General features: G+C 35.8%; 1 long non-coding RNA gene across 1 annotated transcript; it reads right to left on the bottom strand.

Annotated features, from left to right (window-relative positions):
• Window positions 1-6,938: 6,938 nt before the first annotated feature.
• Window positions 6,939-26,787, bottom strand: LOC129762103 (uncharacterized). The gene is made up of 3 exons (XR_008740540.1): window positions 25,730-26,787; window positions 20,703-20,810; window positions 6,939-20,631 (listed from the first exon to the last, which is right to left on the bottom strand). It is a non-coding gene; the product is annotated as an uncharacterized LOC129762103 (long non-coding RNA).
• Window positions 26,788-26,843: the final 56 nt, after the last annotated feature.

The raw sequence follows: 26,843 nt of genomic DNA, 5'->3' as shown, positions 1-26,843 counted from the left end.
TCTGGAAAGAACAGGGGGGACCGGGGGACCGGGGGGACCGGGGGGACCGGGGGGACCGGGGGGACCGGGGGGACCCCGTAAATTAAAGAATGTTCGTGATTTTTTTCGGATGTTACGGATAAAGTGAAGTGTTCGTGTATTTTGGTTATTGGTAAGGTATATTTGAAGATTTTCCATTTTTTGAGTGCACGAATAACGATTATGACGCTGTTGACAGCTGAATGCGTACCTAAAGCGTTACATACGGAATTCTAAAAATTGCCAAAACGGCGGCCATTTTTGATAAAAGTTAGATATTTTACATGAAAAATCTTTAAATAGCGATTTAAAAAAAAAATCGAAAAAATTAGATATCAAAAAACAGCTATGTAACGCCTCAGATAATTCATTTTCACATGCTGATAAAAAAATCAGCCGAATCGGTCGAATAGATACAACCGATACAACGATACAACGAGTTGAAATAACATGGTTTCGAGAAAAACGCGTTTGATATTCGTACAGCAATACTATATCCGTTGAGGTATATTCATACTTTTGACTGTAACTTTCCAACGGAATCAAATATCGAAAAATCCATAACATTTCTGAGGGCATAAGATTCCCAAAAATGCAAAAAAAAAAACAAAAATTGTTTTTTTCGATTTTCCAGACCCTCTTAAAAAACTGAACAACCACAGAAAATAATTTTAAAAAAACAGAAAACATGCAGAAAATGTACGGGGAAAACACAAAAGAAGTGAAGAAAAATATAGAACAATAAACATAAAAACACTGAAAAATTGTAGACAGAATATGAAAAAAAACATAATTAATACAGAAAAATTGCCGACAAACACAAAAACAAAACATAATTAGGTACAAAAAAGTTAGACAAAATGCAGTAAAAAATATAGAAAAATTTGATTAAAACAGAATAAGTACACAAAAAAAGTACAGAAAAAAATTCAAATGTTTTTAAAAATATTGAATGAAATATAACAAAAAGGGAAAAACACTGAAAAAATGTAGACAGAATACAAAAAAAAACAAAATTAATACAGAAAAAGTGCCGAAAAATACAGAAACAAAACATAATTAAGTACAAAAAAAGTCAGAAAAAATGCAATGAAAGATATAGAAAAATTCGAAAAACAGAATAAGTACAAAAGTACAAAAAAGTACAGAAAAAAAAAACAGAAAAGATACAGAAAAAATTGAAATATGCAGAAAACGCCAGAAAAATATTGAATAAAATACAACAAAAAGGAAAAAAAAGTTCGATCCTCGAATATGCCTGTGTAGTATGGACTCCGCACCACAACAATAGTATCCAGTGAATTGAGTCGATTCAACGGAAATTCGTTCGTTTTGCCCTTCGATAATGGCCGTGGAATGACCCATTGTATCATCCTAGGTATGAAGATCGTTGCCGGCTTATTGCATGCAGAAAAATACTGAATAATTTCAAAAACAAAAAAAGAAAAAACAATATGCTCAGAAAAAGTACATAAAAATGCATAAAATGTACAGAAGAAGTACAAAAAATATGCAGAAAATATACAAAAATAATACAGAAAAATGCGGAAATAAACAGAAAAAGTACCGAGGGAACATACAAAGAAAATACATTAAAAAAAAGACGAAATACAGAAACAATAGAAAGATGAAAATTTATAAAACTAAAGTAAAAAAAAAATTCAAACTTTGAAAAAAAATAGAAGAAAAAACGAAACTGAAAAAATCAAAACATTAAAAATATTGAAAATTGAAAAAGTTTATGAATTAAAAATGAATAAAAGTTAATAAAAGAATTCAAAAAATTTTAATTTCAGTAAAAACGTTTTTTTTTTAAATTTAGGAAACCAAGAAATAAGTTTTTTGCATTTTCATGTTTTTTCAAATTTGGATGTACAACTGTTGTTCGATTGTGTCCGTATCTGAAGGCAATCAAACAGAACGCTGAATCAAAATCTGGTGGGCAAAAAACGCGCTCGACATTTGTACAACAAGCCTTTGACGAAGTACGAAGGATGTATGCTGATGGGTGACGAAACGTTCGTGAGGATGGGTTTTCGACAGCTCCCAGGTCGGAAATTCTATAAGAACACTGTCAGAGAAGATGTCCCCAGTAAAATTTAAGTTCGTTTTCACTGATAAATTTGTTGGAAGTTCTTGATTTTGCAAGGGATTTGCAGCTGGAAGAGTGCCTGCAGAAACATCTCCTTTTCCTCTACTGAGGCTCACACAGGTCCGGAGAAGTTTTCGCCAGATTTATCAGGGTGCAATACAGCCAGGTGGTGATACCGTGACAATGGGATTGGTTACATTGAAAAATACCTCAATCCTCACAATTGCCCCCAATTCAACCTAATCGAAAATGATTGGGCAATTGTCCAGCGGAAATTGGAGAAGGGTGCCAAAGTCTTGAAGAGATCGTGGAATAAATGGGTCAGAGAGGTTGAGTCCAAACTTTGATTGAAGGTATCTGAAGGAAAAAACGAAAATTCTTCAAAAATGTAACGGCATATTTTTTTCAATTTTTTTTTATGGATAGAACAATAACTTTAACTAGAACATTTTTAGTAACTTTAACCAATTCCGAGATACAACTGGTTTTGTGACTCCGAATTTTAAAGATTTCAAGACTTAAGCCTATGGTAGTCCTAACCCTGCGGTTATATCATAAATATACATATAATGGAATAAAGGTAGAATTCCAAGATTTATCATCTCTTTAAGAAGTGCAGGAAGACGGAACAGATTTGTGTGCTTCTCAATAAATAAATTATGTCATCTATTGTACCGAGGTAATACGATGGGGAGCAAAGCGATAGCAACGAGAATTGGCGAATTGGAGTTTTGTCCACTAAGCATAAAAAGGCACCTGCTAGGTGTACAGCATAAAACTCTTTCTCCTTCATTGCAGACCCCTTTTTCTGATGGTGGCATCTCATCGTACGCAAAAAAAAGGGAGCATCCCGTCCGATAAAGAAAGACCCCATTTATTTTTGCGGAGTGAAGGTAGGGTGCTACTGGAAGCAGAGGTAATAAAATGAAAAATTATGAGCGTCATAATTTTTATAGTTACGGTGTGATGCGCAATTTTTCAGTTGGTTTATCGTCTTACGGTGTGATGTTTTGTGTGAAGTCAGCGCTGGAGCTTATTGCATGATGACCACAACAACAACAACCAGAGAACTTGTTATTGCAATGACTCTCATGGCGAATTTCGCGCCAATTCGTCTATGTGACAAGCCTAAACTTAACAAAATTCATTCAAACTTAGTGAATGTGGATAATTAAGTATCTTAAGGGGGGTAGTACACTATGAACATCATGTAAAGTATGCGACTTTCGCGATATTTTTCAACGAGAAAATAAATAACATATCAGTTTGCAAAACTTAGTTTCGGGAAAAACGAGTTCTAATTTTAAGATCCGCGCTCCTTACGCAAAGACTTGAGTCCACTAGTTGGCTTGTAACATTGGAACGGATCATCGTACAAACCTGGGACAAAAGCTACATAAATGATGAAGATGATAGCTCACCTCATACCCCTACAAAGGTTTGAGCAGGACGATTTTTCTTATAGATAATATTTATAAAGAATACTGGCTTCTTGATATGTTTGAAAATAAATATTATCTATTAGAAAAACAAAGTGAACTGGCTCAGTTGCATGCATAAATATCTATCAATAGAACATTAAAAATAGGCATAAACTGCGAAAAAAAAATGTTCCTATCCATATTGACATTGACATAGTCACAGTCTCAACTTCAGGCAAAAAGTTTTTTCCAAGTCATGTCAAGAAAATTTTCAACCCGGGAAGATCCTTGACTGAATGAGAATTGAACCCAATATCCAAAAGTTTCAACTTAGAACACAAAAGAGATCTGCTACAATCAGAAACAATCGATATTACCATCTGATGATAGTTTACGACAATTCTGAATGAGCGCTCGCGAGTGAAGTAGACATCCCAGGGAACATTTTAGGCCAGAATTTTTTTTCAAGTTTCCATAGTGTACTACCCCCTTAGATAGCATATTCACTTTCTCCAAAATTAGTCTAGACTGTCTTCAGGGCGAAACTTTTTTTGGTTCTTTTTATTGATCGATATAGCTCAAAAAAGTATGATTCATAGGCTAAAAAAAAAAATAAAAGAAAAGTTTTCTATGGAAATTTAGACTATTTGCCCATAAGTCACTCATAGAACACATTTCTGTAGGAGTTGCCATTTTTAAACTTTATAGATTTATAAAAAAGGTAATCGATGAAATCTCCTCCCTCCTTGCGCCCTGTGAACTCTGTGACCAGTAACAATATTCTTTTCTCGGACAATAGTTTTCGTTTCACTTTCATGTTGAAACACCAACTAATTTGGCGAAGATCTCTGTTCCGTCCAATCTATTTGAGAGCTAAGAAGAAATCCAACCACTACTTCAATTGAAAATATTGACAAAGCATTCCAACTGTATGCACCAAAACAAGCAAAAAAGGACGAAAAAACGTCTGACCTGTATTCACTTTGGTTGCGAAAAAATGTAGCTTTTATAATTTTTTTCATTTTGGGGTGAAACGAACTGAATCCTTCTTTATTTTTAATGCGAGATGAATTTCGTTCATCGACAACAGAGGAAGACCTGTCTCTATTATTATATTTCCATTTCACTCAAAAAACTTAAGAGGGTAGCAAAGCAATTTATTCTGTAGAAATGTTGAATACACACTGTTCCATCTCAATAAATTAAATAAAATAAATTTCCTTATTGTTACATTCACAGTACATAGGACAGTACACACATATAATTTATATTTGTAACACTCACAGTACACATTTTACACAACCCTATTACCATGCACAAATAGGATAACTTAACGAAAATATCACAGTTGATCACAACAAAAACACAACACATTAAAATCGCCAATCGAATTACACAAGAATTAAAAACAATTGTAACAATGAACTCACACTACGAATTTATACAATTTAAAACAATGAACTGTACATAGAGAAGAATAGATGAAAAGATGCATGTTTTTTCAACGGGGGAACCCAGTTTTTCCTGCCATTATCGGAATAAAGTTCTCAGAAAACGGACGTGCTTTTATTCACTCTCGACAAAATCATCCTTGGACAGACTCTACCATTGGGACCCGATCACGGGACACGGACAACGCTACTACGAGCGTACATGGTCCTTCGAACCGGATGTTCGAACATCGGATAACGAGCTGCATATACTGGAAAAGGATGATTCGACGCCATACTTCCTTCGCATCGTGCAGTGCATTTTGAGTCTCGTTCCAACTGATATATTTCGAAGAACATTTTCTAAAAAAACAGGAAGTGGGTTATATCTATGGTATAACTGCAATGGTGACGTAGGACTATCGTTGATTCAGTGATCATTTGTATGAAGTTGAATCTGAATCCATTCTGAATGAATATTTGAGGCACTTCGAAAACGAGAGCTCTTTCGCTTGCATGTTATTTTCAATGCCAAGAGGAACTGTCAGATTATTTTGCAGCAGCGATATCTTTCCGGATTCTTCTCGAAGTCCATCACCAGTGGTTAACCACCTGTTAATTGCATATGATTGAAAAACCACAAAATCAATTGTATTTGGTCGCAGTATTATATGGATAGAAAACGTTAAAATAAACTCTTTCGCTTGAATGTAATTTTCAATTCCCAAGGGATCTGGCAGATTATTTTTCAGCAACGATAATATCTTTCCGGAATCTTCTCGATGCTGGATGGCAACCAAACAAAAATAGTTCCGCGCGTGTATGTGTGTGTGGTGGCTGCTCTGATGTCTCAATCGGAACCGTTTTTCGGTGCTGATACTCTCTTGGTCACCTTCTCTTCTTCTCCTGCCACCTGCCTCCTGGCTTTTCTGCCCTCCCTCACAGTTCCAAACAAACTGCATGTCTTTCAGGTCAGGTCAGGCTAGGTGATGAATCCCTCGATCCCTTGATTCCTCGCCGAAAAAGAATAATTTTCAGAAGCTTTCCTGTAAATTGCGATCAATTGAAAAATCACAAAACCAAATGTATTTGGTTGCATTGTTATATGGATAGAAAACATTAGAATAAACTCTTTCTCATCAATGTATTTTTAAATTCCCAGGGGAACTGACAGAGTATTTTTCAGCAACGATTAGTTCTTTCCTGATTTTCCTCGATACTCGAAGCCCACCAGTGGTTAATGCTAACTCAATAACCACCTGTTAATAGCACTTAATTGAAAAATATTTGGTCGCAGTGTTACATGGATAGAAAACATTAAAATGAACTCTTTCGCATGAATGTATTTTTCAGTTCTCAGGGGAACTGGCAGATTATTTTTCAACAACGATTGCATCTTTCCTGAAATTTCTCGATGCTGAATGGCATCCAAACGAAAATAGTTCCGCGCGTGTATGTGTGTGTGTTGGCTGCTGCGATGTTTCAAGCGGAACCGTTTGTGGCATCACTCTCCTCCTGATGGATTCCCTTTCGGCCTAAGGTGCACAAATAGGCTCTTGGTGACACCGTTCATCCGCGCTTTCATGATAAACGAAGAGCTTCACCACAACAGCGACAACATGCTCCAATCACTGTTCAATTATAACTGAGTGAATTTCCGAGTGGCGCTCGCTTATATACCGATTGGTGATTTCATTAGCCTGTTTGGAAAGCAATTTTAAGACTATTGAAACAAGTTTTTGGATCAAAAAGTAACAAGTATATAACGCGTGGACATTTTATCTTTCGAATGAAGTGTTAATCATACCATTTCGTTCAGCTGTTTAGGAGCTATTAACGCTCAAAATCTCGGTCTCCGGCGTAACGCTTTCGTTTTCGAAACTTTGATTTTACACCCCGGTATAGAAATGAAAGACGTAGTCCTACGTCAAAATATTGCGATTCTAGGGGATTGCTGATCATCGAGACTGGCTAGGAAATTCGGACCTGACTAAAACAAACGACTGCGAGTGGAAAGATAAATTTGACTTGATATCTAACGAGGACTTGACTCAACAGACTTGACTTAAAGGACTTGACTCAAAGAACTTTACTTAACGGACTTGACTCAAAACTCGACACAAAGGACTCGACACCACGGTATATTCGACAATCTACGAGAAGTCAAGGTCACGTAAGCTGATTTGCTTTTTTCTTAAACAATATTGAACTACATAAAGAGCATATACTGGCCTATTGTAGTGGCATTGTCGCTATTGTTTCAATAGATAGCGCCATATTATCAACAGGGCGATTTAGAAGTGGTTTTGTGAAATTTTCGTGTTGCTTGAGCGGTTACAACTAGCGTTACAATATCGGTTAGATTCTCTATAAAATAGAACACCGATCATATTGAGTTCAGGTTTTACAATGCCACCAAAGGATTCAGAAATTAAAAGGTGTTTAGCGAGTTATCGACAATCGTGCGATTTCATTGCAAGATTGAAGGAATTTAAGGATGCTTTCGATCCGAATACACAAACCGCGCAAGCACAGGCAAGAATAGCGGCACTTGATAGCACGTACGAGAGATTTCGGGAATGTTCGTGTGAACTGGAAGTACTTTCCGATGGCAAGGAATTTGAAGGGGTCGACCTTTACGAGGATATGAGTAACTTCGAAGAAGAGTATTTCGCACTCAAGGCATTTTTCAATGCCTCCATTGACAAACCTAACGTTGTACCTACTCAGCAACAATCAAACCGTTCACTTAAGTTGCCTGATATTAAATTACCCGAGTTTAGTGGAGACATTTTGAAGTGGTGTTCGTTTTTTGAGACATTCGAGTCATTGGTTAATAACAATAGTGACTTGTCAAATGTACAGAAGTTTCATTATCTCAAATCTACTCTGAGAGGTGAAGCCTACAGATTAATTGAGAAAATGTCGGTTACTGGTGATAATTATTCTGTGGCATTGAAAATAGTTACGGATCGTTATCAAAACAAAAATATATTGATACGGAACCACATTGAAGCATTTTTCAAGATGGACCGATTGAAAAAGGAGTATCCTAGGGCCCTAACCAACCTGGTGGGCGAGTATGAAAATAATCTAGGAATATTGCAGAAATTGGGAGAAAACACGAAAGGTTGGAGCTCATTACTAGTCCACATGATAACATTACGGTTAGACCAAACAACTCTCCGGGGCTGGCAGCGAACAGCAGACAAAAAGAGAATGCCAACATATGACGAACTGATCCAGTTTCTCTGCGATTATATTGTTGAACTCGAGACGCTAAGGACTGACCGAAATACTCTAGAATCCAGATCCGTTCCACAGAACATTAATACTACGACTTCATATCCTTCGAAAGAACAGTGTCTAGCTTGTGGCAGAGGACATCGACTGTACTATTGCGAAAGTTTCAAACACATGCCATTATCACAACGAATTTCAATTGTATCGAAAGCAGGACTCTGTAATAATTGTCTATTCGGAAAACATTCCCCTACCAGCTGTAAATATGGTTCTTGTCGGGAATGTGGAGCTAAGCATCATACGTTACTGCATAATTCTGCACAGAATTCGCCATCCACTAGCTACAATAGGAGACAACAAACCAACGACTCAACTGTTTCACATATAACTCAAAGCAATTCACTTCTACTTTCCGCCAGCAAATGTAATTTTCAGTCCAATGAATCTCTCTCGAATTCATCAAAGTCAGTGACAGCCACATTGTGTCTCGATTTGATCACTCCCCTCCAAGTCAAGTCTTCCTTGCGACCGCTGTCGTTAAAGTTCTTGGTTCTAATGGAAATTCATTCCTTGCTCGAGCCCTACTCGACAACGCCTCTCAGCCGAATTTGATGACTGAACGATTTCGACGATTTCTGAATATTCGTAAAACACCGGAAAATACGGAAATTGCCGGCGTAGGTGGTGATATCGCTGCAGTATCAAATTACTCAGCGGTTGCAACAGTAGCATCTAGATTCAACAACTATCGCGTTCCTCTTGAATTCATCGTGATGGAAAAGGTTACGAACGACCTGCCTACCTGTACTGTCGACACCAGCGATTGGGTTATTCCAGAGAACGTTCGTCTCGCTGACCCATCATTTGCTATAAAGGGTCCAATAGCTATAGTCATCGGAGCTCAAGTATTTTTTGACCTTATTCGAAACGGTCACTTTAAGATTGCACATGACAAACCTGTTCTTCAAAATTCTGTTCTCTGATGGCTAGTATCTGGGTTGCATCTTCGTCGCAATCCTGTACAGAATCATTACTCTTGTCAAGTATCAATGTACCAGGACTTAGACCAACGTGTGAACAAGTTTTGGGAACTGGAATCTTGCTCTTCAAACGTTGACTGGTCGGTTGAAGAAAAGCGTTGTGAAGACAATTTCATCGCCAACACACGCAGAGATTCATCCGTCCGTTATATAGTCTCGCTGCCGAAGAAGGAAGAACTAATTGGTCAGCTAGGAAATTCGCTTTCGATTGGAACACGTCGATTCTATTCGCTAGAAAAACGCTTCGAATTAAATCCAGAACATCGACACCAATATACACAATTTATGAAGGAATACTTAGACCTTGGACACATGAAGTTGGTTGAACCTGTTGAGGATATTCCAGGTCACCACTTCTATCTAACACATCACGCCGTCCTTAAACCGGACAGCACAACCACGAAGCTACGAGTGGTTTTCGATGGGTCATGCAAAACCACTTCGGGTTTTAGCCTCAATGATCTACTGCTAACTGGTCCAACTGTGCAAGACAATATGATTTTCATTATTCTCCGATTTCGAATGAAACGGATAGTCGTGACAGCCGATATAACGAAGATGTACCGACAAATTTGGGTACACAAAAAGGATCAAATGCTACAGAGAATTCTCTGGCGTGATTCACCTTCTGAACCATTGCGTACGTACCAACTGACCACAATTACTTATGGTACAACATCAGCTCCGTATTTGGCGACCCGTTGTTTACAAAAATTAGCGGATGACGAAGCAGATAATTTTCCTGCAGCGGTACCTGTAGTTAAAAAGGGCCTGACTCACTGGAAGAAGCAGAAGCTGCAGTAAGAGAAACATCTCAGATGCTTGAAGCTGCCGGATTTCCTTTGCGAAAATGGGCATCGAATCGCATTGAAATTCTGGAACTGTTCCCGTCAGATCAGCATGAACAATCTCCGATATTGGAACTCGATCACACTGCTCCAATCAAAACGCTCGGCTTACTGTGGAAACCCAAATCCGATGAATTACATTTTAGGATTCCAGAAGGTCCTATTAGCTCGTTTCGACAAAACGCAATATTCTCTCATACGTATGCAGTATGTTCGACCCACTCGGATTGATTGGACCGGTGATATGTAGTGCCAAATTACTCATACAGACACTCTGGGAAGGAAAATTTGGGTGGGATGAGACTCTCCCTCCCGACATTCATAATTGGTGGATGGAATTTATTCAATAAATGGTTAATTTGAAGGATCTATCAATCCCGCGCTTCGTAGCAACAGATTTTCCTTGCTCCATCCAACTACATGGTTTTGCCGACGCATCTCAACGTGCTTATGGTGCCTGCGTGTACATCCGATCAGTATCTTCTACTGGAGTAGTTGCTTCTCGTTTAATTGCATCCAAATCTCGAGTTGCACCTACTGAAAGACGTCGACCTACGCTTGCTCGATTAGAGCTGTGTGCAGCATTGCTTCTTGCTAATCTACAGAACATGATCGTAGAAAGTTTAAACCTCAATTGTGAATATTACATGTGATCTGACTCTACGATAGCGCTTCATTGGATTGCTGGTCAACCGTCGTCCTGGAATGTTTTCGTTGCAAATCGAGTTGCGCAAATTCAACAATTAACACAATTCGCAACATGGCTTCATGTACCCACCTTAGATAATCCCGCAGATCATATTTCACGCGGTCTTACACCGCTATCCATAATCAATAATTCCCCATGGTGGAATGGACCAACAGGGCTGCTTGACCCTCCGCATAAATGACCGCGTACAGCTCACACATGGAAAGAATATAAGTTGCCAGAATCCGATCTGGAACGGCGAAAGTCAGCTGCAATTTCAGCAGTGTGTACATCTTCAAATGACTCCTGGTTACAAGAACTACTCGAAAAATACAACTCTTTGTATGACGGCTTGCGAATAATTACTTATTGTCATCGTTTCATCGCCAACTGCAAGTTCACGAAAAATAATTCACCTCGCAACACAGGATTCCTTTCTGCTTCTGAAATTCGATCTGCTACACACCTCCTAATACGAACAATTCAGGTTGAGCATTTTAGCGATGACTACAAAAAACTACTAAAAAATATGCCAATCGATAGGAAATCTTCTCTTCGTTTTCTAAAGCCAATTTTGTCAAATGATGAACAACTCATTCGTGTTGGTGGCCGGATAAAGAATGCTCCAATTCCATTTGATCGCAAGCATCCAATATTACTGCCGAAAAATAGTTACTTTACCGACCTGCTGTTTCAAGAGTATCACAACGCGACATTGCACGCTGGACCTTCGCAGCTTCTCGCAGCAATTCGACAACGATACTGGCCAATAGATGGCCGCAACAAAGCACGTCTAACAATACATAAATGTATCATCTGTTTCCGAAACAACCCAACGTTTGCGCAACAGGCAATGGCCGATCTTCCTGCAGTTCCAGTTACGCCTTCTCGTCCTTTTATCAACACTGGTATAGATTTTTTAGGACCAATCTATATCAAGCCTCCTCGTAAACAGGAACCTATTAAAGACTATATTTGCGTGTTCGTTTGTATGGTGATAAAGGCAGCCCACTTGGAACTGGTGATGAACCTCACAACCGAATCTTTCATCGCAGCATTGAGACGATTCTGTGCAAGACGTGGTTATCCATTGCACATCTATTGTGACAATGCCACCAATTTCGTTGGGGCAAATAGGGAACTCCACGAGTTAAATCAACTTTTCCACTCACAACAACATAAGAAAAGGGTAGCTGATGAATCAACAAGGCTCGGTATCACCTTTCACTTTATTCCTCCTCGTTCTCCATCATTTGGCGGACTCTGGGAAGCCTGTGTAAAATCGACGAAACATATACTCAGTCGAGTTACAATTGACACACTGTTCACACAAGAGGAAATGGCCACAACAATAACACAAATTGAGGCCTGCCTCAACTCACGACCTTTGACACCCCTCTCCAATGATCCTTCCGACCTCGAAGCCCTCACACCTGGTCACTTCCTTATTGGTGCTCCACTCCAAGCACTTCCCGAACCAGATCTCTGCCACCTCTCAACAAATCGTCTGTCGCGTTGGCAACAAATGCAACACACCCTCCAATCTTTCTGGTCCCGTTGGCAGAAAGAATATCTTCCTACACTTCAGAAACTCCAGAAATGGCCTGGATCAAATCCAAATCTTTCGGTCGGAGATATGGTTTTACTACAGGAAGACAATCAACCTCCTACCAAATGGCCAATAGCTCGAGTGGTCAAAACTATCGCTGGAGACGATCAGTGTGTTCGAGTTGCTGATGTAATGATGGGTGATAACAAAATTTACCGCCGCACGATCCGCAAGATGTGCCCGCTTCCACACTGCGATGATCCAAATTCCCAAAACAGTACAGAACTAGAGCGCTAGCCTCCCGCTCCTCAGCGTACTCCACACATCGTCCTCGCTATTGTTTCTCCCATTGCTCTCGATTTCGGTGAACGGCTGGTAATCCTGGCGGCAGTCGCAACGATAGGAACGCGCGGTTGTTTTCGTAAATATGAAAACTCAACAATTATTTCAGGATGACAACGTGTTGAAATAATCATTTCAAGGGGGCCGGCATGTTCCATCTCAATAAATTAAATAAAATAAAATTCCTTATTGTTACATTCATAGTACATAGGACAGTACACACATATAATTTATATTTGTAACACTCACAGTACACATTTTACACAACCCTATTACCATGCACAACTAGGATAGCTTAACGAAAATATCACAGTTGATCACAACAAAAACACAACACATTAAAATCGCCAATCGAATTACACAAGAATTAAAAACAATTGTAACAATGAACTCACACTACGAATTTATACAATTTAAAACAATGAACTGTACATAGAGAAGAATAGATGAAAAGATGCAGGTTTTTTCAACTGGGGAACCCAGTTTTTCCTGCCATTATCGGAATAAAGTTCTCAGAAAACGGACGTGCTTTTATTCACTCTCGACAAAATCATCCTTGGACAGACTCTACCATTGGGACCCGATCACGGGACACGGACAACGCTACTACGCGCGTACACACACTCTTTTTGAAGCGCTTACCTATTTGAATTGATGAAAAACTTTATAATTCGTCTAAATCATCCTTTTCATCTTCTCATTTATTTGCGTTTCGTGATGCCCCTAACCACATGAATGTACTAATGCGGAATCCACAATGAACCATAATCAATGCAAAAGCTTGATTCATTTAGAATCCGTAATCACAACACAAGTTGTATCTCGGGATTGGTTAAAGGTACAAAACATGTTTTATATCAAAATGCAGGTAATTCTTTGTTTTTTTTTCAGAATAAAAATTAAAATAGTTCTTCTGTTAAATTTTTCAAGAATGTTTGTACTTCTCTTCGGATACTCTCCATTCAAGTTTGGACTCGCGGTTAATCAAGCGGCCATTTTATTTCACGATCTCTTAAAGTCTGCAGCACCCCGAGTTATTTTAGTAAATGTCTTCAATTTCCGCTTGACAATTGCCCAATATTTTTCGACTGGGCAAAATTAGGGACAATCGGGAGGATTTAGGTCATTTTCGATCCCATTGTCACGGTACCACTGAAACATCTCTCGATTGTAGTGACAGCTTCACTTCACCAGACCTTTGTGAGTTGAATAAACGGAATGATACGTTTCTGCAGGCACTCTTCCCTATACATTTTCGAATCCATTTTTGGTCCACAGCTGAGAAGCTAATGCTTTGACTTTCATCGAATTGTCGATCTAATGGCATTATGCCTTTATCAAAGTTAGATGTGTATCTTAAAAATATTCAAAATTGGATGTTTATATTGAAAGATTCAACGTAAAATCAGCCGAAAACCCTCTTCGATTTTATTGGAACTTGATACATATTAGGTAGGGGAAAATATATCGATTATTTTCTCGTTGGCTGGCTTTAGTGATCAATATCTCGCGTAATATTGATCATACAATTTCAAGTTTAGGCTCGTTGTAAAGGTGGCATTTCGCACTAAAAAATATTTTGTTGTTTTTTGTTTGTTCCATTCAGTTGTGAGTTACAGGGTTTAACAATGGAAGTTAACGAAGAGGAAAATCGGTACATTTTACACTTTTTATTTTATTAATGCGAAAATGCAAGCCAAGCCGCTGAAATTGTACTTGATGTTTATGGTGCTGATACTGCAACTGTAAAAAACGTGCAATTAAATTTATTTAATTTTTATAAATTTCTTTTTAAAATTTTTCTTCAGTGCAATACACTAAGTTATGATCTCTACTGTCAACAAATGGACCGTTTGAAGCTAGCGATTGACCAGAAACGTTCAGAATTGGTCAACAGACTAGGTGTTGTGTGCCTTCAAGACAACGCAAGGCCACACAATTCCGAGAGCTTAATTGGGATGTTTTTATGCATCTACCATAAAGTTCGGAGCTGGCACCAAACGAACCTCGCATCCTTTTTCCCGGATTGGAAAATTTCCAGAGTAATACGGAATTGGGATAAAGAGAAGATTGTAAAAATCTATTGCTATGGTTTTTCGCTAATAACGACCAAGACCTCTTTGTTGCTATCTTTAGAATGGCAACAAATTTTCCATCAAAACGGTGTTTATTTGACCCGAATCGGACAATTCGAAGCATATTAAAAATAGTTTTTAATTTCACCCAAAAATAATGGATTATTTTTTCCTCAACCTAATATGGGGGAAACTATCCAAAATCACAATTTTCATTATCATATGACCAATTTAAACTACGACTGATTTTTCAAAAGGGTGTTTTCAAAATCATTGATCTTTCTTTCGAAACACCGTAATTCAAAATCGGATGTTTGATTGTAATATGATGTTTGAAAGTGGTTCCTGTTTTTTAATATAAAGTTTTTAATGTAAAATTAATTTTTTAGTGAGAATTTTTAATATTGAATTCAAAATGTTATTTTCCCTTAATAGTTCATTAATTTTCCAACAACTTTGTCAAACATCATATTTAAATCAGACATCTGGATTTTGGGCTATGATTTTTTGTAACAAAGATCAATGAATTTGAATATGTTCTTTAAAAAAAAGTCGTTTTAGATAGTTTCCATAATACGTCCCATGTTTAAAAAAAATCGGAGAGGGTCGAGTCAGCCGGTTGATTTGTCGCAAAATTGCATGACTCGAGTAGACGAAAAGATAGATTTTCATATCATACAATCTTTTATATTCGCTCAATCGAAATACAATAATCAACAGAATCAAATCTGATTATCCTAACTGGAAATGAAATGAGGAACGCTCTGAAGGGGTGTAATTACAGCTGTAAAAGTTTTAATTAGATTTACTGTATTAAGAAAACCTAATTAAAAAAGAGGAATCCAAACATTTTCACATCAATCCGCTGGTCTGTGTCTTCACTTTCTCTAAGCGGAAACGGGTGCGGCGTTGTGACGGATGGAATTGGGTGCTAATGGAGAATGATAAGCATCAATTTGTTCCGTGAAAGCAGACCTGCCGAGAATTGCGGCTCCTCAGAGAAACCCCCCCCCCCCTAATACTGTAAACTACGCGCAAATTAACAGCAGCAACAGGCCTCAAAATTTCGATTGAAGCTCGGCTCTACGACTTACTTTGGGCTTCCATTTTTTCTTGGATGATGATCCCGCTGTTAATTTTCATCTCGAGGACCTCTTTTCAAAAATAAAACAAATTATTCAGAGTGGTATCCAGGGCACGATCACATTATTGACCTAGGACTACGAAATTATTTCATCCAATTCGTTTGTTTATCACTTACTTTGGAATGAGACATGATTTGGGGAATTCGGTAGTTTTTTTTCACGTAGTGAGTTGTTGAAGAATACGACGAATATTAGCTGACTGCATACCGCGAGTTCGGGAATGAAACTGAACCGAAACTCAAAACCGTCCGTTGCAATATAAAACTTGGCGCATATCGAAAAACGCATTTCGTCGACATATAAATACATGCATATACATTTATGTTCGCGCCCAACCTTTCTGATTTTCGGACACTTTACAGAAAAACAGATTTGAATTCAAACTTACAACAACTTAACGCCAACACATATATTTTACCGATTCTGTCGACCGTATTTTTCTGTCTCTAATTCTGTTCTCCGTCTAATCTGTTCTATTCTTCTTAATCAGCTGTTCTACAAAAGAGGATTCCAGTAAACGTTAAAAAAAAACTCTGCTCTCCCAAAAGGCCTAAGCGCTGTATGAGCTATTGCTATTTCGCTGTTGTGGATCTGGTTGGCTAGGGATGATCAAGGCGCAAACTATTTAGAAGATCAAAATCTATTCTTCCGTTGCCTTTGAAAAGGCAATTTGAAATTTTTAAAATTAACTATCAGCTTTATGAAAGGATGGTGACTGCTCTCTCACTGGAGTGACTCTAGAATGCTAACTGCAAATAACATCTTTTTAATACTTGCGTCCGGTGTAGTTTCTATGCAAAGGCTTATAGGCTAAGTTACACATGTTTTTCTTCCAATTGATTTATAAAGGACTTCAATCCTAAAATCATTCGTCAAATTTTTTTTTTGCATAGGCAGGCTTGTTTTCACAGTTCTTGAGATTTCAAAACTGGGAATGAAAGTTTTTTGGTATTAGAGAAAAGCGAAAATCAAAGACAAATCTAGAGCAGTTTATTGGAATTACATTGGAGCCCAACTTCATAATCCACAACCTGTGAGTTACGTTTAGGTTGTTTTTTTTTTCAACTAAAGAAATGTACCAAAAAGTTTGGAAATCTTAGTGGAGGTTTATATTATTTGAAATTTTTGGGAGTGGGACATTTTATCTTTTTATTATTATTTTAATTATTTTGCGAACAAATTCTGCCTGGTTTGGTTTCCCGAAAAGAAAAAAGAGAGAGAATCAATTTAGTGTTATGGTTGAAGGCGAAATTCGGATAACAAATCCATATGATTCAAACGATAAGGAATTAGAATATTGCTTAATTAGAATAATAAGGTAGAATCGGAAATAAGAAAACAGATTGTCTAGGAATCAACACAGCAGAAAAGAGAACGATTGGAATATATTTTTTCAGAGAGAGGAAAAGGGAAGTAAATAGGATATTGAAGCAAATCGAGGCAGGTCTGAAAGAAAATGTTCATGTCAAATAGATTTCACTATTGCGTCACTGTCGTGAAAGAATCCACAGAATGAAAACTATAGATTTGGCACAGCAAGATCAAAAGTTTGAGACGCTAATATGAGTTCCGGAAGTAATAGAGTAATAGTATAAAACGCTAAGAAGATTGATGAATTTAAGCGATATTGAGGAAAGCGGAGAGTCTGAATCATCAGAAGTAAAGTAAAGATAGAGGAAAACATTACGATATTGGATCGAAGTTAACAGTTTGAGAGTGGTTATGCAAAGCAAAGCAAAGAAAGCACGAAAACTTGTAAAATTTATCCTATTGAAACAGGGGATGAAATTATTGCTTAAAACTAAAATTTCCTATACTTCAAATATCAAAAAATAAGTAAAAAAAAATAACCTAAACGTAATTCACATGTCGTGGATTATAACGTCGGGCACCAATGTAAGAGCGAAGGCTAGTTAATTTTTGAAAAATAGCTAGGATCAATACGAAGAGATTAGTTTTCGTTTTGATAACAATTCGTTTATTCTTACAGGCATATTTTAATGGTGATATATGCTAATATATATGACCATTTTCATCAATTCTTCGGTTAGTGAGGTAATGTTAATGATCACACTCAATTCTTCTAGCTAACATGAATTTACATTTCAACATATTCTATTCATAAGAAGGGAATCGATTGCTCGCGAAGGAGGAGTATAAATGTGTGTTAGTTATCAATTGGATAACTAAATAGAAGTGAATCAGAAAAGTTACGATGGCTGCCAGGAGCGCAGTAGAAAATTCTTGTTATTATTGTTTCTATTATTCCATTGTAATATTGTTCTATTGATGTAATATTGAATTGTTCTATTTTGATCTATTGTTCTATTGTTCTATTGTTCTATTGTTCTATTGTTCTATTGTTCTATTGTTCTATTGTTCTATTGTTCTATTGTTCTATTGTTCTATTGTTCTATTGTTCTATTGTTCTATTGTTCTATTGTTCTATTGTTCTATTGTTCTATTGTTCTATTGTTCTATTGTTCTATTGTTCTATTGTTCTATTGTTCTATTGTTCTATTATTATATTGTTCATTTGCGATAATGATGTTTTTATGAAACAGTTGAAACTAATTCTATTGCAGACATGAGTTCTTTGCGCTGAGAGAGCGATCTTCTTAAATGTGCACAAATTTCCCCCAAACCCATTGCACAATTAAAAGTATCATAATTTAATAGACTGTACATGATGAATACACCACTTAATTGAATTAAATGAAGCATCGCTCACGTTCCCAGGCAAGGGCCGAATTTTATCACGACCACTCGACTCTCCGCTCTGTGTCTTAATTAGATATCGATTTTCCGCTGGCGCATCCAGCGTTTCATTGGTAGAGTCATGCTATTTAATTTTGGTGGTAGAGGGAAGAACAAATAAATTTCTCCCGTTCAAATAACTCCCTTTCGGAGTCGATTGAATCGATGCTGTTCTCATAATAAATACAACAGCTGCCACAAATAGCATTGGTATCTAATTAAAAAAATAGATATTAATTGTTCAGGCTCTCCAACACATAATATGGAGCAGTAGTAATCGGTAATGATTCGCCGATAGAAGGAAGCTTAGATGGATCCAGACTTTCAGGAAACTTTGTTTGCACTCATTGAGTTTGTATTTGATTTCAGACTGACGACATATCCGCAGACAACGAATGATCTTCCACAATTATTAGAATTATTAATTATCACTTCTCGAAGAGGCACTCTCTCTGCAGCCAAGTCTCGCGACTGGGAAAGTTTTAAGCCACGTGGGAAACAATCATCTCTAACGTGTCGGATCAGGGGTCCCACATCAGCCCCCCCCCCTAAGCACCTTCTTCGGAAATCTCTACACCACGCAAATTTCCATATCGAAACCGCTTCTTCATTACTCATAAACCGAACCGACGTGGCGTATGAAAGTTCGAGTTGCTAATTAAAATTTTATCGTAAAAGGTGGGTACGGGTCGGGAGGTGTTGCTTTATGAGGTTCTTTCATTTGAATCCCACTCGTTTCCCCGGATAAAAGTTTAGTTTATGACTGTTTTGAAGGATAATGGGGTTTTTGTATTCCCTCGCTAAGAAAGTTCTCCGATTACGGGGGAGAGTTAATAGTTGCACCGCGATTGTAAGCCAATGTTTGTATAAAGTTCATTCGTTGCGATACTATATTTATTACCAAGAACGCTCTCGCAATAGCATGCGAAGCTTATCTCTGCCGCTTGCAAACTGAGGAGGATAGGAGAAATCGCGTGAACCATGATTAGGGCCGGTTGTGTTTATCTCCCGCGGAAGATGTGGGAAAGGTATCACTCAATCTACCCATTGAAGACCCAGGAAGGAGGTTCCATTGTAGAAATTTCGCTGCATCCTGAAAAAGTAACTCTTTTTGCTTCATGGTCCGACGGAATCGTTTATCCACATTTCTTTAAGGATAATGACGGCCAGAACATAACATTTGAGGGGCTTAGAATGAAAGGGGTGTAAGTGATTTGATCGATTTCTCTACATCGACTCTCTCTTCTGATCATAACTTAGCTGCAAATACATTCCCAGTTGTATTTGACAGTGTACAAGATAGGTCAGAGCCTCATCTATCGGATTCTATAGCAAACTTAAATTGGAACTCTTTTGCAGTTGAGTTATTTACTAAAGAAAAAGTTGATGAAGAGATTCTAAGGCCCTCATTGATTGGCGACCGCTACGGGGCCATGACTACCGACTTTTTTGTACCACAATTGAGTGTCCTTAACATGGAGACTCCGAAAGCGTAACGTTTCATACCGTGCGGAACCAATTGAAAGGAACCTCCGGTGAACCAATAGTTTCGCGTAATGGGTCTGTGAACTGACCAAGTTTATGAGATATAACTATTTTTGTTATGCTAAATGAAGTCTCTGGTACACGACAATATGTTGAGAACGATTGACGCCTTGGAAGACAACATTGACAACATTATCACTGACATACAATTGTTACTAAAAGTGATGGAAAATGAAACTTCCCGATTGGACCAACTCCGACACAGCCGCACCGATAATCATATAAAAAAACAAGATATTATTTCTCGAATAATAACCAAATTCATGGCATCAATTCATTTATATGTGTTTTATTTCATTTGAAATTTTAAATCCCATGCCCCTAAAATAACATCCTGTGTAATTGCAGTCCGAGCAGGTAGATCAAGAAGCGAGCATTCGGAAAGAAGCGTTCCAATCCCTCCTAGTTGCCAAACCGATTGAGTATTATGCAATAAATCTGCGGAGAAAAAAAAATCATCTGCGTGAATGCCCTTCTTCAAAATTATACACTTTCTTGAAATCACTTACTGTCTCCACTGTCTTTGATGCATAAATTATCCAATGACGCCTCTGTATTTCAATGTACCTGCTGCTCCATCACGATACCGAGTAAAGCTGAGTCTCCCAAACATCCCCCTACGTGAAAAAGAGAGAAAATAAAACATTCAGCAACTGTTCACCATCAACTCTAATAATCTCTTGACTTTGTTCGGAAATGCCACGCTCATAATCATAACACTTTAGTTTAATGCGAGGGATCGAAACAACTGTTGGATGCGATCATCGATACAAAGTGGCAAATGGACAGAATTATAAATTGAGTTACCAACCGGCAGGCAGCGACAGGGACACTCAGGGACAGCATAAACAATATTAATGAGCACCCCCATTTACCCCCATTTGTCATCGTTGCTTAGTCGACGCCAATGGAGATTATCATATCGGAAGCCCTTGTTTTGTGTGCCTGTTCTTTACAAGTGTAATGGACTTGGATTGATTCATCATGGTGAGAGAGTATCGAAAGAATATTATAGATTTTATTTTATATATTTGTGTTTATATTTTCCGTGTTTGTATTTTTATATTTTTGTATTTTTGTATTTTTGTATTTTTGTATTTTTGTATTTTTGTATTTTTGTATTTTTGTATTTTTGTATTTTTGTATTTTTGTATTTTTGTATTTTTGTATTTTTGTATTTTTGTATTTTTGTATTTTTGTATTTTTGTATTTTTGTATTTTTGTATTTTTGTATTTTTATATTTTTGTATTTTTGTATTTTTGTATTTTTGTATTTTTGTATTTTTGTATTTTTGTATTTTTGTATTTTTGTATTTTTGTATTTTTTATTTTTGTATTTTTGTATTTTTGTATTTTTGTATTTTTGTATTTTTGTATTTTTGTATTTTTGTATTTTTGTATTTTTGTATTTTTGTATTTTTGTATTTTTGTATTTTTGTATTTTTGTATTTTTGTATTTTTGTATTTTTGTATTTTTGTATTTTTGTATTTTTGTATTTTTGTATTTTTGTATTTTTGTATTTTTGTATTTTTGTATTTTTGTATTTTTGTATTTTTGTATTTTTGTATTTTTGTATTTTTGTATTTTTGTATTTTTGTATTTTTGTATTTTTGTATTTTTGTATTTTTGTATTTTTGTATTTTTGTATTTTTGTATTTTTGTATTTTTGTATTTTTGTATTTTTGTATTTTTGTATTTTTGTATTTTTGTATTTTTGTATTTTTGTATTTTTGTATTTTTGTATTTTTGTATTTTTGTATTTTTGTATTTTTGTATTTTTGTATTTTTGTATTTTTGTATTTTTGTATTTTTGTATTTTTGTATTTTTGTATTTTTGTATTTTTGTATTTTTGTATTTTTGTATTTTTGTATTTTTGTATTTTTGTATTTTTGTATTTTTGTATTTTTGTATTTTTGTATTTTTGTATTTTTGTATTTTTGTATTTTTGTATTTTTGTATTTTTGTATTTTTGTATTTTTGTATTTTTGTATTTTTGTATTTTTGTATTTTTGTATTTTTGTATTTTTGTATTTTTGTATTTTTGTATTTTTGTATTTTTGTATTTTTGTATTTTTGTATTTTTGTATTTTTGTATTTTTGTATTTTTGTATTTTTGTATTTTTGTATTTTTGTATTTTTGTATTTTTGTATTTTTGTATTTTTGTATTTTTGTATTTTTGTATTTTTGTATTTTTGTATTTTTGTATTTTTGTATTTTTGTTTTTTTGTTTTTTTGTTTTTTTGTATTTTTGTATTTTTGTATTTTTGTATTTTTGTATTTTTGTATTTTTGTATTTTTGTATTTTTGTATTTTTGTATTTTTGTATTTTTGTATTTTTGTATTTTTGTATTTTTGTATTTTTGTATTTTTGTATTTTTGTATTTTTGTATTTTTGTATTTTTGTATTTTTGTATTTTTGTATTTTTGTATTTTTGTATTTTTGTATTTTTGTATTTTTGTATTTTTGTATTTTTGTATTTTTGTATTTTTGTATTTTTGTATTTTTGTATTTTTGTATTTTTGTATTTTTGTATTTTTGTATTTTTGTATTTTTGTATTTTTGTATTTTTGTATTTTTGTATTTTTGTATTTTTGTATTTTTGTATTTTTGTATTTTTGTATTTTTGTATTTTTGTATTTTTGTATTTTTGTATTTTTGTATTTTTGTATTTTTGTATTTTTGTATTTTTGTATTTTTGTATTTTTGTATTTTTGTATTTTTGTATTTTTGTATTTTTGTATTTTTGTATTTTTGTATTTTTGTATTTTTGTATTTTTGTATTTTTGTATTTTTGTATTTTTGTATTTTTGTATTTTTGTATTTTTGTATTTTTGTATTTTTGTATTTTTGTATTTTTGTATTTTTGTATTTTTGTATTTTTGTATTTTTGTATTTTTGTATTTTTGTATTTTTGTATTTTTGTATTTTTGTATTTTTGTATTTTTGTATTTTTGTATTTTTGTATTTTTGTATTTTTGTATTTTTGTATTTTTGTATTTTTGTATTTTTGTATTTTTGTATTTTTGTATTTTTGTATTTTTGTATTTTTGTATTTTTGTATTTTTGTATTTTTGTATTTTTGTATTTTTGTATTTTTGTATTTTTGTATTTTTGTATTTTTGTATTTTTGTATTTTTGTATTTTTGTATTTTTGTATTTTTGTATTTTTGTATTTTTGTAATTTTGTATTTTTGTATTTTTGTAATTTTGTATTTTTGTATTTTTGTAATTTTGTCCTTGATCTATATTTGATATTTGGGTTCGAGCGTCATATTCACGAATGGAATAGTTCGATTTTGACTGCGCCTAAAGGATATGTTGCCAAAATCGAACGATTGTCAAACAGAACTCGAACAACGTTTTATTTATTATCAATTTATAGTTTCGACCGAATTTGGCGCTCCTGCTGCCACTGAAAATCGATTCGGTCAGCAGTTATTTTTAATGGTAGTCGGAAAAAGGTAATTCAGCTTTTTCTGCGAGCACAAAGCATAGAGAGTCGCTCAGAGAATCGCTGTCTCGGCATTATCTCTGTAAAAATGTCACATAGAAGCAATAAAAATGCAGCGCGCTCTACACATGAAAATCGATGTTTTATTCATTTATTATTATCATCTGCGGAAGCCGCTTATGTTACTTTTTTATTGTGAGAGCGGAGAAAGCACATTCGGAGACTATCAATAATATTTTATTGTGTACCATTTTATCCACAAGCGGGTGGGGGCGCAGCATTTTCCCTCCCCACTTGCTACATAAAGGCAGCATTTTTCCCGACATTTGCTCAGACTTTCCACTTGAGTTTCATTGAATTTGGGACACGATTTAAACAGCATTTTTACGAGCTGCCGGAGCTAAACATTTTTCGCTCTCTGTCACTATGGGTCATTTTACCTCTGCTCAATATCCTGCGGAGTATAATAGTAGAAGGATATTTATTTGCTTGGGTAAGCAAAAGCATAGTTGACCGCATGACGGAGAGGGCGCTTGGGAGAATCAAAACATTTTCAGTGCACAAGTTTTAACTTTGGATGTAATCCAAAAATCCAATGTTGGAGAAAAAAGAGTTGTAGAAAATTTGATGTCGCCACCACTTCGTCAAGGATGAGATAACGCGGCAGCGAAATTGTGAAAAATGACAAACATATGTTGAGGGAAAATCAACAATAAAAAAAAAATAGGAGGATACTTTTGCGAGTTCACGTTCGTAACTTGGGTTCATTCGTCGAACTATGGTAAGATAACGTATTTTCAATACATCATTAATGTGGCAGATTAGTATCGGTAGTTTTTATCTTAAGTCCCATTTTGACAGCTTAAATTGAATTAAACTTCTTTGGACAAAGTTGTTTGAAGAAATTTGATTTTTAAACATGAAAGGTTTATTTTGTTCGCTCGCACGTTTTTTTCGGGTTTTTTTTTTACAATTTACATACATTGTTATGAGTGGCTACGTAAGTAATCCCACGTGAGGTGTTTTTTCAACCAGGTTGTACCAAGTGAAAATTTTGTTTTATTTTTTTGGCTTTATATGATGTTTTATCCCTGTAGTTTATCATGCAAAACTAGATTTGATGTCATTTTCAACATATTATAAAAAGCGATACAAAAAACTTTATCCCAAATGATATTTTGGGCTCAGTTAAACTATCCTTTGCACAATGTCGACCCAGCTTCGATTTTTGACAACCAACAATGAAATTGGTAATAATATTCTCGTTTTTATTACTGCGCACCAGGAACGGAGACTTGGCGAGGGGAAAACCGGTTAAATTTCGGAGCCTTTTCTATAAAGTGTATTACTTTATGTCTAGACTCACCTTTCAACGCGTTCACACTTTGCTGAAATGGCCAATCAACACTCCCGAGGCGATTTTATATAACGAAATCTAAGGGTTGGATCAGGGTTATTGGCTTGTTGGATGGTTTTTGCGTAGCGAAAAAAAATATGTGTGTTCACAGTCGGTCTCAATTTTACCCTCATCAGAGAAATATGTTTATTTGAGCTGTTGGTCAAGCCTGGGGACTATCAAAATAGAGTGTTTATATTTTCGTCACAGTCATTCATTGTATTTCTCCGAAAGTTTTAGATACACAAACAATGCTGGCTTTTATTCATACTATGTGTAATATTTTTCAAAATTTCACTGACTGAAAATGGCGGCCTATAACTTCTGAAACCATGAACCAGGAAATTCATCTAAAGGAGTGCCATCAGAATGCTGCCTATGGCGACTCCGATCCATCAATTTCAACCTGTGAATACTGGTTCAGCCGGTTTAAGAGTGAAGATTTCGATTCAAGCGACAAAAAGTGCCAAGGGAAGCCTGCAACGGTGTGGAAAACAATTATTTTCAAGCGATATTGGACTAAAATTCGTGTCAGTCTCAAGGGCAACTTGTCAAATGTTTGGAAGTGACTCAACGTGCCATATAATTGCATCTGGAGGCAATAGGCTGTTTATTTTAAAATAAAAATATTCAAAACTTATTTTTCAACCTATGGTATAGACCATATAAGGTGGACACTACTTACCCGCATTTCATTACGCTTGTGGTCTGCTTGCATGAACAGCATCGATAACTTCCATACAATCAACGTGGCTTTGATCTTTTTCTCGACAATCTTGTAGTTTTCTTTATTTTTTTTTCATTCGCCCTCGACTCGATATGTAAGCCCTGGAAGTTTGTTTCCTCTTCCATTCATCCAAATTGTTGTGAAATATCTTATGTGCACAACCGTCACCCGACATCCCTTCGTTTTTTCTAACAATTTCAACAGAATATATGTATGTGTTCGTTTTTAAAAGTACATTCGCATGAATAAAAAACAACACCAGGACACATTGCCTATTGCCTTGTCTTGTCTATTTCTGACACTTCAATCAAGTGATTCGCATATTCGATCAACAAATATTAGTTTTGTCATCTCCAGCTTTTGTGAGCTTATTTTGAATGTCCAAACTCCTCGAAACGATCTCCTTCGCTGTTTGGCTTCAATCTTTATCTCGTACATCCGGTTGCTGACCGAATGGCAAAACATATATGTAAATGACAAACCAAAACATTCGAATACACAGAACACCACGCAACTGTGAATCTTGGGGAAAAGCCGACCTTGACGACCTAAAACGGAACTATTTATCACTCTTTCGCTCTCGCTCTCCCTCTACTCAACTTTAACAGATTCATAATGCAGAGAGATCCGCTGCGACATAGTGACCATTACTTGGGCTGCCCAAGTAACACGAATACGGATCGATATTTTTGCATTACCGGGACATTTTTAATCCATCTCACAAACCTCACAATCCGTTCCTGTTTCACTATTCGGATTTTCCAAATCCTTGTTGGATAGCGAAAAGATTGATCCTGTTCGTTACGCTCAACTGCTGCAGAAAGAAAGTAATCAATTTATGCGTTCCTTGACACACACGCCCCCGCTGTTCTTCTCCATCCCGTCATCGCCACCATCGAAAGGAGGCTGAGGAAAACACTACCGACACTGCTGCGGCAAATGTATACGACCGTATCGAACGAACGCTGTGGGAAAACTGGATCCACACGGGAGGAAAGCTGGCAGCAGTGGCTACAGCAAACGACGAGTGACGAATACGATTCCTTCGTATGAACAGCATCTTTGCATCTGC

The sequence above is a fragment of the Toxorhynchites rutilus genome, chromosome 1 (assembly GCF_029784135.1).
Source record: "Toxorhynchites rutilus septentrionalis strain SRP chromosome 1, ASM2978413v1, whole genome shotgun sequence".
In the NCBI taxonomy this organism is placed as follows: Eukaryota; Metazoa; Arthropoda; class Insecta; order Diptera; family Culicidae; genus Toxorhynchites; species Toxorhynchites rutilus.
Note: the sequence above shows the minus strand (reverse complement) of the source record. Positions and strands in the feature narration are given on the sequence as shown.